Raw genomic sequence first — 12,716 nt, 5'->3', positions numbered from 1 at the left:
GAAGGTTTGAGTCAACAGGCAGCATCTCCAATGAAGGTTTGAAGAGTTCTAATGGGAAAAAACAGTCCTAATAATAAAAACACAGTATATACAATTCTACGCAGTATGTTATTTCTTCATGTCTGTTTTAATGCACATTTGTACTTACCTGCTTATGTATCACCTAGACCAGGGCTCAACATTTCAAGTCCTGAGCTATTAGCCAGGCCTTAAAGTGGTTGTAAGAAAGGAGAGAGCGGCGCCAGCTTAGTATAGTACAAGTTTATTTAAAGTGGTTGTAAACCCACCGTGAGAACTTTTATCTATAGGTAAGCCTTTAATAAGTTACCTATAGGTACTGTAAATATCTCCTAAACTTGCACTGTTTAGGAGATATTTACATTGCATGCAGCCGATGATGTAATCGGCGCATGCGCTCTGATGAAACGGCCGCACGTGCTGTTTCTTCAGAGCCCTGTGCCGTGACCGGCGCGCCTGCGTGCATGTGCAGGAGTGACCTCACGCGGCTCCAACCAGTAAAAAAGCCGGAGTCCGCAGACCTGGAAGGAAGACGGGCGAAGATGGATGCCGCTGCCAGCAGGGACAACACGGGCTTCATTTGCAGGTAAGTGTCACATAATGTGCTAGTATGCGATGGATACTAGCACATTATGCATTTACTTTGCAGAGGAAAAAAATAAAAAAAAGGTACAGGAAGAGTTTACTTCCTCTTTAAGTGTTACTCGTCCCCAGGTGCCCCACCCAACCCCTACTCTGCTCCGCTGCTAATTCCGCCCCTAAACATGCCCACCTAAACTATCTCATGAAATAACACTGTTAAATGTTTTATGCAGAATTCAGTTATATTATCAAAAATATTATCAACAACTTTATCAGTGCCCATCAATGCAGCCCATCAGTGCTCATCAGTGCCCATGAACGCAGCCTATTAGTGCCCATCAGGGCAGCCTGTCAGTGCCCATTAGTGCAGCATCATCAGTGCAGCTTATCATTGCAGTTCCATCAGTGCCCATCAATGCAGACTCACCAGTGCCCATCAATGCAACATCATCAGTGACTATCAATGCAGCCTCTTCAGTGCCCATCAATGCAGCCTCATCAGTGCAGCCTCACCAGTGCCCATCAATGCAGCCTGATCAGTGTCCATCAATGCAGCCTCACCAGTGCCCATCAATGCAGCCTCACCAGTGCCCATAAATGCAGCCTAATCAGTGCCCATCAATGCAGCCTCACCAGTGCCCATCAATGCAGCCCTACCAGTGCCTATCAATGCAGCCTCACCCATGCCCATCAGCGCAGCCTCATCAGTGCCCATCAGTGCAGCTTCACCAGTGCCCATCAATGCAGCCTCACCAGTACCCATCAATGCAGCCTCACCAGTGCCCATAAATGCTGCCTCACCAGTGCCCATCAATGCAGCCTCACCAGTGCCCATCAGTGCAGCCTGATCAGTGACCATCAATGCAGCCTCACCAGTGCCCATCAATGCAGCCTCACTAGTGCCCAGCAATGCAGCCTTGTCAATGCCCATCAATGCAGCCTCACCAGTGCTCATTAATGCAGCCTCACTAGTGCACATCAGTGCAGCATCATCAGTGTCTATAAATGCCTATCAATACAGCCTCATCAGTGCCCATAAGTGCCCATCAATGCAGCCTCACTAGTGCCCATAAATGCCCATTAACCACTTGCTGACTGCTCACAGTAATCCTACTGCGGCAGTGCGGCTCTCCTGGGTCCAGCAACGTAGACCTACGTCACTGGAGTTCATGTGATGTGTTTAGACACAGCTGGAGTCGGGCCGGGGGAGGAGAGGCGGCAATTGCTGCCTCCCTTCCCTGATCGTCGTGGAAACGGTGAGAAGACCCGCCTGCTTATGTAAACAAGTGGATCTTCTCAGTGACAGACAGGAGGAGATCACAGGATTCAGCATAGCTGAACCTGCGATCTCTGTCTCTGTCACAGAACACCCCCCCCCCCACACACACACGTCAGTAAGCATGAGGCATAAATTTAACCCCTTGATCACCAACAGTGTTAACCCCTTCCCTGCCAGTGTCATTATTACAGTACTGTAGTAATGTCACTGGTCCCCCCAAAAGTGTCAAAAATGTCAGTTAAGGGTCTGATCTGTCCGCCGCAATGTTGCAGTCCTGCAAAAAATCTCAGATCGCCATTACTAGTAAAAAATAAAAACAATAAAAATGACATAAATCTTTCCCATAGTTAGTAAACTTTTTCGCAAACCAATCAAAATACGATTTTTTTTAGGAAAAATATGTAGCAGAAAAAAAATTGGCCTAGAATGTTAAAAAATTTCGATTTCGAATGTTATATAGCAGAATGTGAAAAATATATTTTTTCTTTCAAAATTGTCGTTTTTTTTTTGTTTATAGGGCAAAAAATAAAAATCGCACAGGTGATCAAATACCACCAAAAGAAAGCTCTATTTGTGAGAAAAAAAGGACGTAAATATCACTTGGGTACAGCCTCGCACGACTGCGCAATTGTCTGTTAAAATAACGCAGTGCCAAATCACAAAATAGGGCCTGGTCAGGAAGGGGGTAAAATCTTCCGGTCTTAATTGGTTAATGCAGCCTCGCCAGTGCCAAAAAATGCAGCCTGATCAGTGCCCATCAGTGCAACCTCACCAGTGGCCATCAATGCAGCCTTATCAGTGCCCACCAATGCAGCCTCACCAGTGCTGATCAATGAAGCCTCACCAGTGCCCATCAGTGCAGCCTGATCAGTGACAATAAATGCAGCCTCACCAGTGCCCATTAATGCCCATCAATGCAGCCTCACCAGTGCCCATCAGAGCAGCTTGACCAGTGCCCATCAGCGCAGCCTCACCAGTGCAGGGGAAGAGAGAGGGCAGGAAGAGGCGAGCCAGCCAAATCATTACACAGAGCAGGGATCTCCCACGGCGACAGCTGTGATTTCAATCTCCCGGTGTTCCCGTCACTCGCAGTCACACAAAGTCCTGCCTCCTGGATCGGCTCCTATAATAGACATCACACGTCCCGGCATTGGACCAGTGCTCTGTCTTTCATAGGAGCCCATCCAGGAGGTGGGACTTTGTGTGACTGCGAGTGTCGGGGACACCGGGCGATTCAAATCACAGCTGTCACATTGGCGCTCCCCGCTCTGTGTGTTGATCCGGCCAGATCTCCTCTTTCTATCCGCTCTCTCCCCCTGGCCGATCATTGGGAGAACATCTCCTATTTAATACCACCTGCCAGGGCGCTCACCCCTACTCTCCAAGGCAGCCCCACACTCGCCTTCAATCTTTTTCCACTCGCCAAATGCGAACAGGCGAGTGGAAATTTTGAGGGCTGACCTAGACTAAAACATGTGATTTTGAGGAGTGAGGTGCTCTGGAGTCTTTAGAAGTAAGCAGATTGTGGTGGAATGTTGGCCTTGTAGTATGGAAACAGCTATAAGTTCAAGTTAGAGGGTTTGTTTACTTTTTCAGAAAAAATTAAAACGTGAACTAACACCCTAGAGCTTCCCTACCCCCTGGTTTTTGCTGTACTTACCTTCTGTCAGTGCCCAAGCAGCTGGTGCAGCAGTTAGGGGAACTGAAATCTCCACTCTTCTCCCCATTCTTTCTGCAGGGCTTCCAGGACACACCAGAGATATGCTCTGTTCTGGCACCGACCAATCAGAATTTCTTTGATCCATCCCAGAGAGAACAACAATTCGAGTGCCATAACTTATGGTTAGCTCTAAACTGATAAACTGTAAAGGCATTTAAAGCATTACCTATGAATAGTTTTGAGTACCATCGTTTTCTTTGTGACGTGAGCAATTTTAAGACTTGACATGTGGGGTATCTATTTACTTAACACAACCCAATCTTTAATATTTTACCAAAAATTGGGTTTACTAATGTGTTTATTTGCTCTTAAATCAATTTCAGTTAATTTTTTTCTTGAAAATATGTGTTTAATAAATAGCTGCACAAATATAGTGCAACAAAAAAAAAATAGCTTGCTGAAAATATAGAATATAGAGTACGTTCTAGAAAACACATGCAGAAAATAAAAATTGCCCTGCAGACAAGTGGTTAAAGGCATTTAAAAGATCTTGTGTGGATTCCTTATTGAAATAGAAATTGTTTCATGACTAAAATTAACATTTGCATTCATCATCAAAGTACAGTTTACCCTTTATGTTTATTTTTTGGTAAATGTTTACATCCTCTCCCCATTGAAGTCTGGAATCTATAAACAAAGCCTGCAGGGGAGACTCACATGTAGCCATTTCATGTGTTCTTGCAGGTTCTTAAGTTCTTCTCCAGCTAACATTACTAAAAAAAAATGTAGCAATGATTAAATATTGATAGCTAAATACTTAAAATAATGATTGATATATACAGTAACAGCATAGATTGGAATAAAATGCAATGAATCATTGTATTGAGAGGACTCTGCATTTTTGCTCCAGCTTCTAGCAGTCCTTTATTTAAGTTTAAAGCCCCTTTTAAAAAAGTTACAGTTACTCAATTTTGATGTTGTTAGAGTCTACATCATCAAAATTGTTATTTTTGCTCATTGATAACGCCGCTGTTCAATTTACCCAGCAACCAGATGTATCACCCTCCTAGCGTAGTTTGCTAAGCAAGTTTAGCTTTGGCTTCTTCTGTAGTCAAGAGAGCAGTAATTGTTTATTCTGGCCTATTCAGGGTCTGGGGGTTTGATTGCTGCCCCCTGCCTCTGAAAGAAGCTTCCAGAGCTTAGGGCAGGAGGTTCAAATAAAACAGTCTGAATATTTATTGGGTATCAGCCAATCTCTGGAGAGGATGTGTCCAGTACGGGGCTGTAATGGGATAAATAGTCTGATACACTGGAGAAGTGCCAGGGCTCAGGGCTTAAATGGACTTTGCTCAGAGCTGATTGCATTACCATGAACCGCAAGGGATCTGGTCTTGAGTGGTGCTGTCTCTCTCACTGGACCATATCCGGAGGAAGCTGGGAGGAGCAGCTGTTCTGGGGACTTGTTAGTAGGGTTCGACCCGAACATTGGTGATAATTATTTCATTAGCGCAAGTATAGTGTTCTGCTACTTTCACACCTATATATGTGTATGGGTATATATACATATAAGTATGTGTGTACATATACCCCTACACAGAAGTTCTGATGTTATGCCTGCCTCCAATAACCCCCAAAAAATGCCCAAAAAAATGCTGGATACTAAACCGGCAAGGTGTGAAAATAGCGGATCTATATCCCTGTTCTATAAGTGACATAATATATAGGGATGATCGAACTTTTGAAAAGTTCGGTTCGGCCAGAACATCCGAACTTTCCGAAAGTTCGGCCCGGATTTCAGAACCCCATTGAAATCAATGGGACCCGAACTTCGGTAATCAAAAAACACAATTTTTAAGCCCTAAAACCCAATAAATGCCCCTAAAAAGTGCCTAGGGTTCTGGGTCATGCCCCATTAACTATTAATCACACAAAAAAAGTTCTTAAAAATTGTAATTTTTGATTAAAAAAAAGCCAATTATTGAAAAAAAAAAAAAAAAGAGAGAGAGATTTTTTGATTTTGATTTAGTATCTGGGGGGTCTAAAAAGTGTACATGTGAAGTTTCAGCTCTGTAGCATGTCCAGAACCATGAAAAAAAAAAGATAATTTTTCAGTAGAACAGGGATGTGGGACCCTCCTTTAACACCTATATGATCTTTTTTTCTGGTTCTGGACATGCTACAGAGCTGAAACTTCACAGGTACACCTTTTAGACCCCCCAGACACAAAATCACACAAAAAAAGTACTTAAAAATTGTAATTTTTGATAAAAAAAAAAGCCAGTTATTGAAAAATAAAAAAAATAAAAAAAGAGATTTTTTGATTTTTACTTTGGATTTAGTATCGGGGGGGGGGTCTAAAAAGTGTACATGTGAAGTTTCAGCTCTGTAGCATGTCCAGAACCATAAAAAAAAAAGATTGTTTGTATTAGAAAACTTTCAGCACAGGAGATTGGCTTCGCTGCTGTAACACCTTGCCGGTTTCATAGAAGGCATTTTTTTGGGTTCTTTGCAGTCAGGAAAAACATCTGAACTTGTGTATAGTGGTACTGTGCACAAGTTCTGATGTTTTTCCTGCCTCCAAAAACCCCCAAAAAATGCCAGCAAAAACACACCTGGGCATTTTTTTTTTTGAAGCTAGCGTTTTTTTTTGGCATTTTTGGGGTTGCCTGGTTTTCTCCACACATACCGCTTAGAATTAAGGCCAAAAAGTTCTATTTTGGTCTCATCAGACCAGAGAATCTTATTTCTCACCATCTTGGAGTCCTTCAGGTGTTTTTTTAGCAAACTCCATGTGGGCTTTCATGTGTCTTACACTGAGGAGAGGCTTCCGTCGGGCCACTCTGCCATAAAGCCCCGACTGGTGGAGGGCTGCAGTGATGGTTGACTTTCTACAACTTTCTCCCATCTCCTGACTGCATCTCTGGAGCTCAGCCACAGTGATCTTTGGGTTATTCTTTACCTCTCTCCCCAAGGCTCTTCTCCCCCGATAGCTCAGTTTGGCCGGACGGCCAGCTCTAGGAAGGGTTCTGGTCGTCCCAAACATCTTCCATTTGAGGATTATTGAGGCCACTGTGCTCTTAGGAACCTTAAGTGCAGCAGAAATCTTTTTGTAACCTTGGCCAGATCTGTGCCTTGCCACAATTCTGTCTCTGAGCTCTTCAGGCAGTTCCTTTGACCTCATGATTCTCATTTGCTCTGACATGCATTGTGATCTGGAAGGTCTTATATAGACAGGTGTGTGACTTTCCTAATCAAGTCCAATCAGTATAATCAAACATAGCTGGACTCAAATGAAGGTGTAGAACCATCTCAAGGATGATCAGAAGAAATGGAAAGCACCTGAGTTAAATATATGAGTGTCACAGTAAAGGGTCTGAATACTTAGGACCATGTGATATTTCAGTTTTTCTTTTTTAATAAATCTGTAACAATGTCAACAATTCTGTGTTTTTCTGTGAGTATGAGGTGCTATGTGTACATTCATGAGGAAGAAGAATGAACTTAAATGATTTTAGCAAATGGCTGCAATATAACAAAGAGTGAAAAATTTAAGGGGGTCTGAATACTTTCCGTACCCACTGTAAGTATGTGTGTATATATACCACTATACACAAGTTCAGATGTTTTGCCTGCCTCAAAAGAACCCCAAAAAATGCCAAAAAAAACGCTAGCTTAAAAAAAAAAATGCCCAGGTGTGTTTTTGCTGGCATTTTTTGGGGGTTTTTGGAGGCAGGCAAAACATCAGAACTTGTGCACAGTACCACTATACACAAGTTCAGATGTTTTTCCTGACTGCAAAGAACCCAAAAAAATGCCTTCTATTAAACCGGCAAGGTGTTACAGCAGCGAAGCCAATCTCCTGTGCTGAAAGTTTTCTAATACAAACAATCTTTTTTTTTATGGTTCTGGACATGCTACAGAGCTGAAACTTCACATGTACACTTTTTAGACCCCCCAGATCTGAAATCAAAAAATCTTTTTTTTTTTTTTTTTTCAATAATTGGCTTTTTTATCAAAAATGACAATTTTTAAGAACTTTTTTTTGTGTGATTTTGTTTCTGGGGGTCTAAAATGTGTACCTGTGAAGTTTCAGCTCTGTAGCATGTCCAGGACCAGAAAAAAAAAAGGATTGTTTGTATTAGAAAACTTTCAGCTCAGGGGGTTAGCTTCTCTCCTCGGTTTTCACACCTTGCCGGTTTCAAAGCAGGCATTTTTTTGGGTTCTTTGCAGTCAGGAAAAACATCTGAACTTGTGTATAGTGGTACTGTGCACAAGTTCTGATGTTTTGCCTGCCTCCAAAAACTCCCAAAAAATGCCAGCAAAAACACACCTGGGCATTTTTTTTTTTTTGACGCTAGCGTTTTTTTGGAATTTTTTGGGGTTCTTTTGAGGCAGGCAAAACATCTGAACTTGTGTATAGTGGTATATATACACACATAATTATATGTATATAGACACCTAGCCATATATAGGTGTGATAGTAGCAGAAATATATTACTGTAAATTATTTCATTAGCGCAAGCATTTATTTCTGCTACTATCACACCTATATATGTCTAGGGGTATATATACAGACATATATGTGTATATATACCCCCTATACACATGTTCAGATGTCATGTCTGACATCAAATATGTCCTCAAAAAAGCACTGGCAGTGGCAGCCCCTGCAGCATGAAAAATGCTTGGCTGGTGAGAAGCCATATTCCTGTCCCGAAGCAACTCAGAGAAATGATCATTTCTCTATAGCGGTCACCCTGCTATGGAAGGGATTTGTCACCCTTCCATAGCAGTCACTGTCAGTTAACCCTACACTACACTACGGTCCCCTTACACTTAACACTTTCCCTACAGAAACTAAATTTTTGAAGCTAACTTAAGTGTAAAGGAGCACTCTAACTACACTAGATATCCCTTTCCTCACACTAATAAATGCTAAATGACACTTTTAAAGTAAAATTAACAGAACTGCTTCCACTCTCTTCCATGTCCAGTATAACAATGCTAGGAATATGGCGGGGGCGATCTTATATACTGGGGGGCGTATTCACTAATGATTGGTCTAGGGACCCCCTAGTCACTCCAATCACATTCCTAGCATTCTCCTGCCCCCTCAATTGGCTTTTGCTAATGGTTCTGGTCCAATCACGGGCTTTTAAAGCCCATTTCCTGAAGCATTGCATTTTGGTCGGTTCTGGTTGCCGAATTCCGAACTTTTTGGGCAAAAAGTTCTAAATTCGGCCGAACCTCGAACACCCAATGTTCAGGCCGAACCGATGGTGGACCCGAACCGTTCGATCATCCCTAAATACAAACAATCGTTTTTTTATGGTTCTGGACATGCTACAGAGCTGAAACTTTACAGGTACACTTTTTAGACCCCCCAGACACTAAATCCAAAGTCAAAATCCAAAAATCTCTTTTTTTTTTCAATAATTGGCTCTCTATCAAAAATTTTTAAGAACTTTTTTTTGTGTGATTAAAAGTCCCTGGGGCATGACCCAGGACCCCTGGTGTTTTTTGATTACCGAAATTCGGGTCCCATTGATTTCAATGGGGTTCTGAAATCCGGGCTGAACTTTCGGGAAGTTCGGATGTTTTGGCCGAACCAAACTTTTGAAAAGTTCGATCATCCCTACTTGTTAGTAGTGACCTTAAATGGATCCTTGTTCATAGGCGCAAAGTAACCAGATGCCCAAAGACTTGCCCCATGGTCTTCAGCTGTGAGGCCTTGGACTGTTCACCACTAGCTATTACTCTTACTACTAGGAGAGCCTGTCCTCTAATCACTAACTACTGAACATTTTGAAATACCCCAAGCCCAAGTTTCCTTTTACCCGTTGGAGTTCTGCAAGCAATAAACTTTAAAAATGACATTGCCAGGAGTGTGTGCACTCCTGCTTCATCATGACTGCTGGTTCCAGCATCCTGGTTTTGATTGTGACATTATCCTTGTCTGTCTGTCCATCTGTAAAGTGATTAATTGTGGTCAGTCTCTGGGTGGAGACCAAACCTGATTTAGGCCAGCCAAGCCTGAAGTCTCATGCTTGTGATAGTGCATTTGTAAGAGGTGTTCCGAACTCCCCATTTGTCTGCCCTGCTCTGCTAGATGGGAAAACTTCGGATCAGATAGCTACTACTCTTTGAACTCTTGACTTTGAATTTTGACCCTGACTATTCTGAACCTTGCCCGTCTGCCAACCACAAGTAAAATCAAAATGGTAAACCGCGCTAAAGTAATAAGTCAAAAATACAGTGAGTGACAGCAGTGACTAACCATGTGATATAGACATAGTAGAACATATAATAAACAAAAAAGGCACGCTAGTCTGTATATAAACCATCAAGTGTGAAAAAACAAAAAATATATTGAAAACAGTCAATTCAGTGATCTTATACAGTAATGAACCACATAAGGGTAAGGGTGTTCCTATGACATCCCATATAAATTGTGATCATTTCTAGAAAAATGTGTTTTAAGTGAGTCCACGTGAGTCCTCGTGATTCTTTGTATACAGATCCAGATGCTTCAAAGAAGTTTCCTCACCAAAGACCAAAGAATGCTCCTGTGACACCCACCACCTAATAATGGGGATGCTTATAAGATATAGAGGACCATCTGTTTCTAGAGTGGTCAAACATGCTTGCAAACAGACCTTTGCAAGTTAAAGTAATAGGGTCTTCTATTAAACACTAGAACTTGCTGGAAATATGGGGAATTCCTCCAATGGAATCAGACTTCAGTTATGATGTCCCAGTCAGCCATGACCATATGGGGTTGATATGTAGAAAGAGATCTCCAATAGTGTGATATTGCATAAACTTACACAGGTGTACAGCAGAGCAGAGATCGGCCGGTATCACAGGGCTGCCAACCGCAAGTACCTGTTTGCTTTGCTCAGTTCGCACATGTCCTGGTATGGTAGCCAGGTACTATAGCATTGTGTCTAAGTCCTGACTGCACCTGAGTACGGGTAGGCCTGCTTGCCTAAAGGGAAAGGGGGCTGCTATAGATGAAGAACACAGAAGCCAGCGGTTGTGTCTGACCACCTACATTAGGGGTGTGACAGACATCCTCTAGACCAGTGATGGCGAACCTTGGCGCTCCAGATGTTTTGGAACTACATTTCCCTTGACGCTCAACTACACTGTAGAGTGCATGAGCATCATAGGAAATGTAGTTCCAAAACATCTGGGGTGCCATGGTTCACCATCACTGCTCTAGACTCTTTATTGGAGCTAGTTGCTTGTGGGCAGTCTCTGTACTTACTGCGGAAGAACCAGGTAGAATCAACAATCAACAACCCTTACAGGGGTAGCGCTTCACATACAATCAGTAGGGAGAATAAACATTGAGCATTGCCAGACTCTGGCTAACACATCCCAAATTTGTATGTGCCTAGCTGTATATCACTTTCTAATAATGAGAAATAACCAGACATAAAACTCAGATGATCAAATATTGTGTAAATACAACAGGAATATGTATTCCTACCTAAATAGGAGTATTTGTGTATTTCATCCAGATCTGTGCAGTAACCCAATGTGAAACTTTGCTGCTGCGTAGGAGCTTCCTGTAATAAAGACTGTTCATTGCTCCCTGCTCTCCGTGTGCACAATGACTGGTCTTATCTCTACCCCCTCCCATAGTTTTGTGCAGGTAGCCTGTAGTAGGTGGAGCATACTGGACCCCTCCCACAGCTCTGCTCTCTGCACATACTATGTACAACACAGTGATGATGTCACTGCTACTTTTACAAGATAAAGATTGCGCTTGCGAAGGCATTGGTGCTATCAAAGTAGATTTATATCCTTTGTGGCTGAGAAATATACAAATGAAAGTTTTTGTACCTGGAGTTCAGTTTTAAAAACGAATTTAAAAAAGTTTGTGTCAATAAAATCTATTAGCTGTTAAACGTTAAATGGGTCAGGCTTTATTTTTTGGTGCTCCAAGAACTCTTACTCTTATTTAATATATAGAGTAGGAATTGGCTAAACCAGCTCTCAGATTTTTAATTTTGTCGTATGTTCTGTTATTGGGAAGAATTTTCTTCACTTCCTGTTGTGTAAACTGAAAATGAGAGGAAATCTCTTGAAAGTGAGGTAAACCTTTGCTTAGACAGCTGTCTATGCATCTCAATTGGAAGATTTCCTTGCTATTACTGTTCTGGCAACAATTCAACATTTTGGACCATCTCACTCTTCCAGAACCGGTGGCCAGGGCTTTTTTCAGTGGGAACACGGAGGGATGCAGTTTCAGCACCTCCAGTAATGAATGTACTGTATTTAATGGCAAGGGGTGCTGGGGCATGATGGATGGTCTATTGATGCTAGCTGCTGGGGGATCTATTGCTGCTGGTTGGGATCTATTTTGCATTTTCCATCTGTTGTGGGGGGGGGGGGGGCTTATGTTGCTGGGGGGTCAATTGGTGCTGGAAAGGATCTTCTGTTGAGGGAGGGGTCTATGGATGCTGGCTGCTGGGAGATCTGTTGTTGCTGCTCAAGTTCTATTGTTACTGGGGTGGTATTTTTTTGCAGGGGTCCATTTTTGCTGGGGGACAACTATTGTTCCTGAGGAGAGTGATTTGCTGCTGGCTGCAGGGGATCTATACTCACTGCCCACTTAGAGGTACACCTTGCTAGTACTGGGTTGGACCCCCTTTTGCCTTCTGAACTACCCTAATTCTTTGTGGCATAGATTCAACAAGGTGTTGCAAACATTCCTCAGAGATTTTGGTCTATATTGATATTATAGCATTACACAGTTGCTGCACATTTGTCAGCTGCACATCCATGATTCAAATCTCCCTTTCACCACATCCTAAAGGGGCTCTATTGGATTGAGATCTGGTGACTGTGGAGGCCATTGGAGTACAGTGACCTCATTGTCATGTTTAAGAAACCAGTGGTGAGATGATTTGAACTTTGTGACATGGTGCATTATCCTGCTGGAAGGAGCCATCAGAAGATGGGTACACTGTAGTCATTAAGGGATGGACATGGTCATCAACAATACTCAGGTAGGCCGTGGCATTTAAACGATGCTCAATTGGTACTAGGGGACACAAAGTGTGCCAATAAAATATCCCCCACACCATTAAACCCCCACCACCAGCCTGAGCCATTGATACAAGGCAGGAAGGATCCATGCTTTCATGTTGTTTACGCCAAAATCTG

Source organism: Pelophylax lessonae (genome assembly GCF_965119305.1).
Source record: "Pelophylax lessonae genome assembly, chromosome: 5".
Lineage (NCBI taxonomy): Eukaryota > Metazoa > Chordata > Amphibia > Anura > Ranidae > Pelophylax > Pelophylax lessonae.
The sequence above is the reverse complement of the archived record's forward strand: the minus strand, read 5'-3'. Positions refer to the sequence as shown.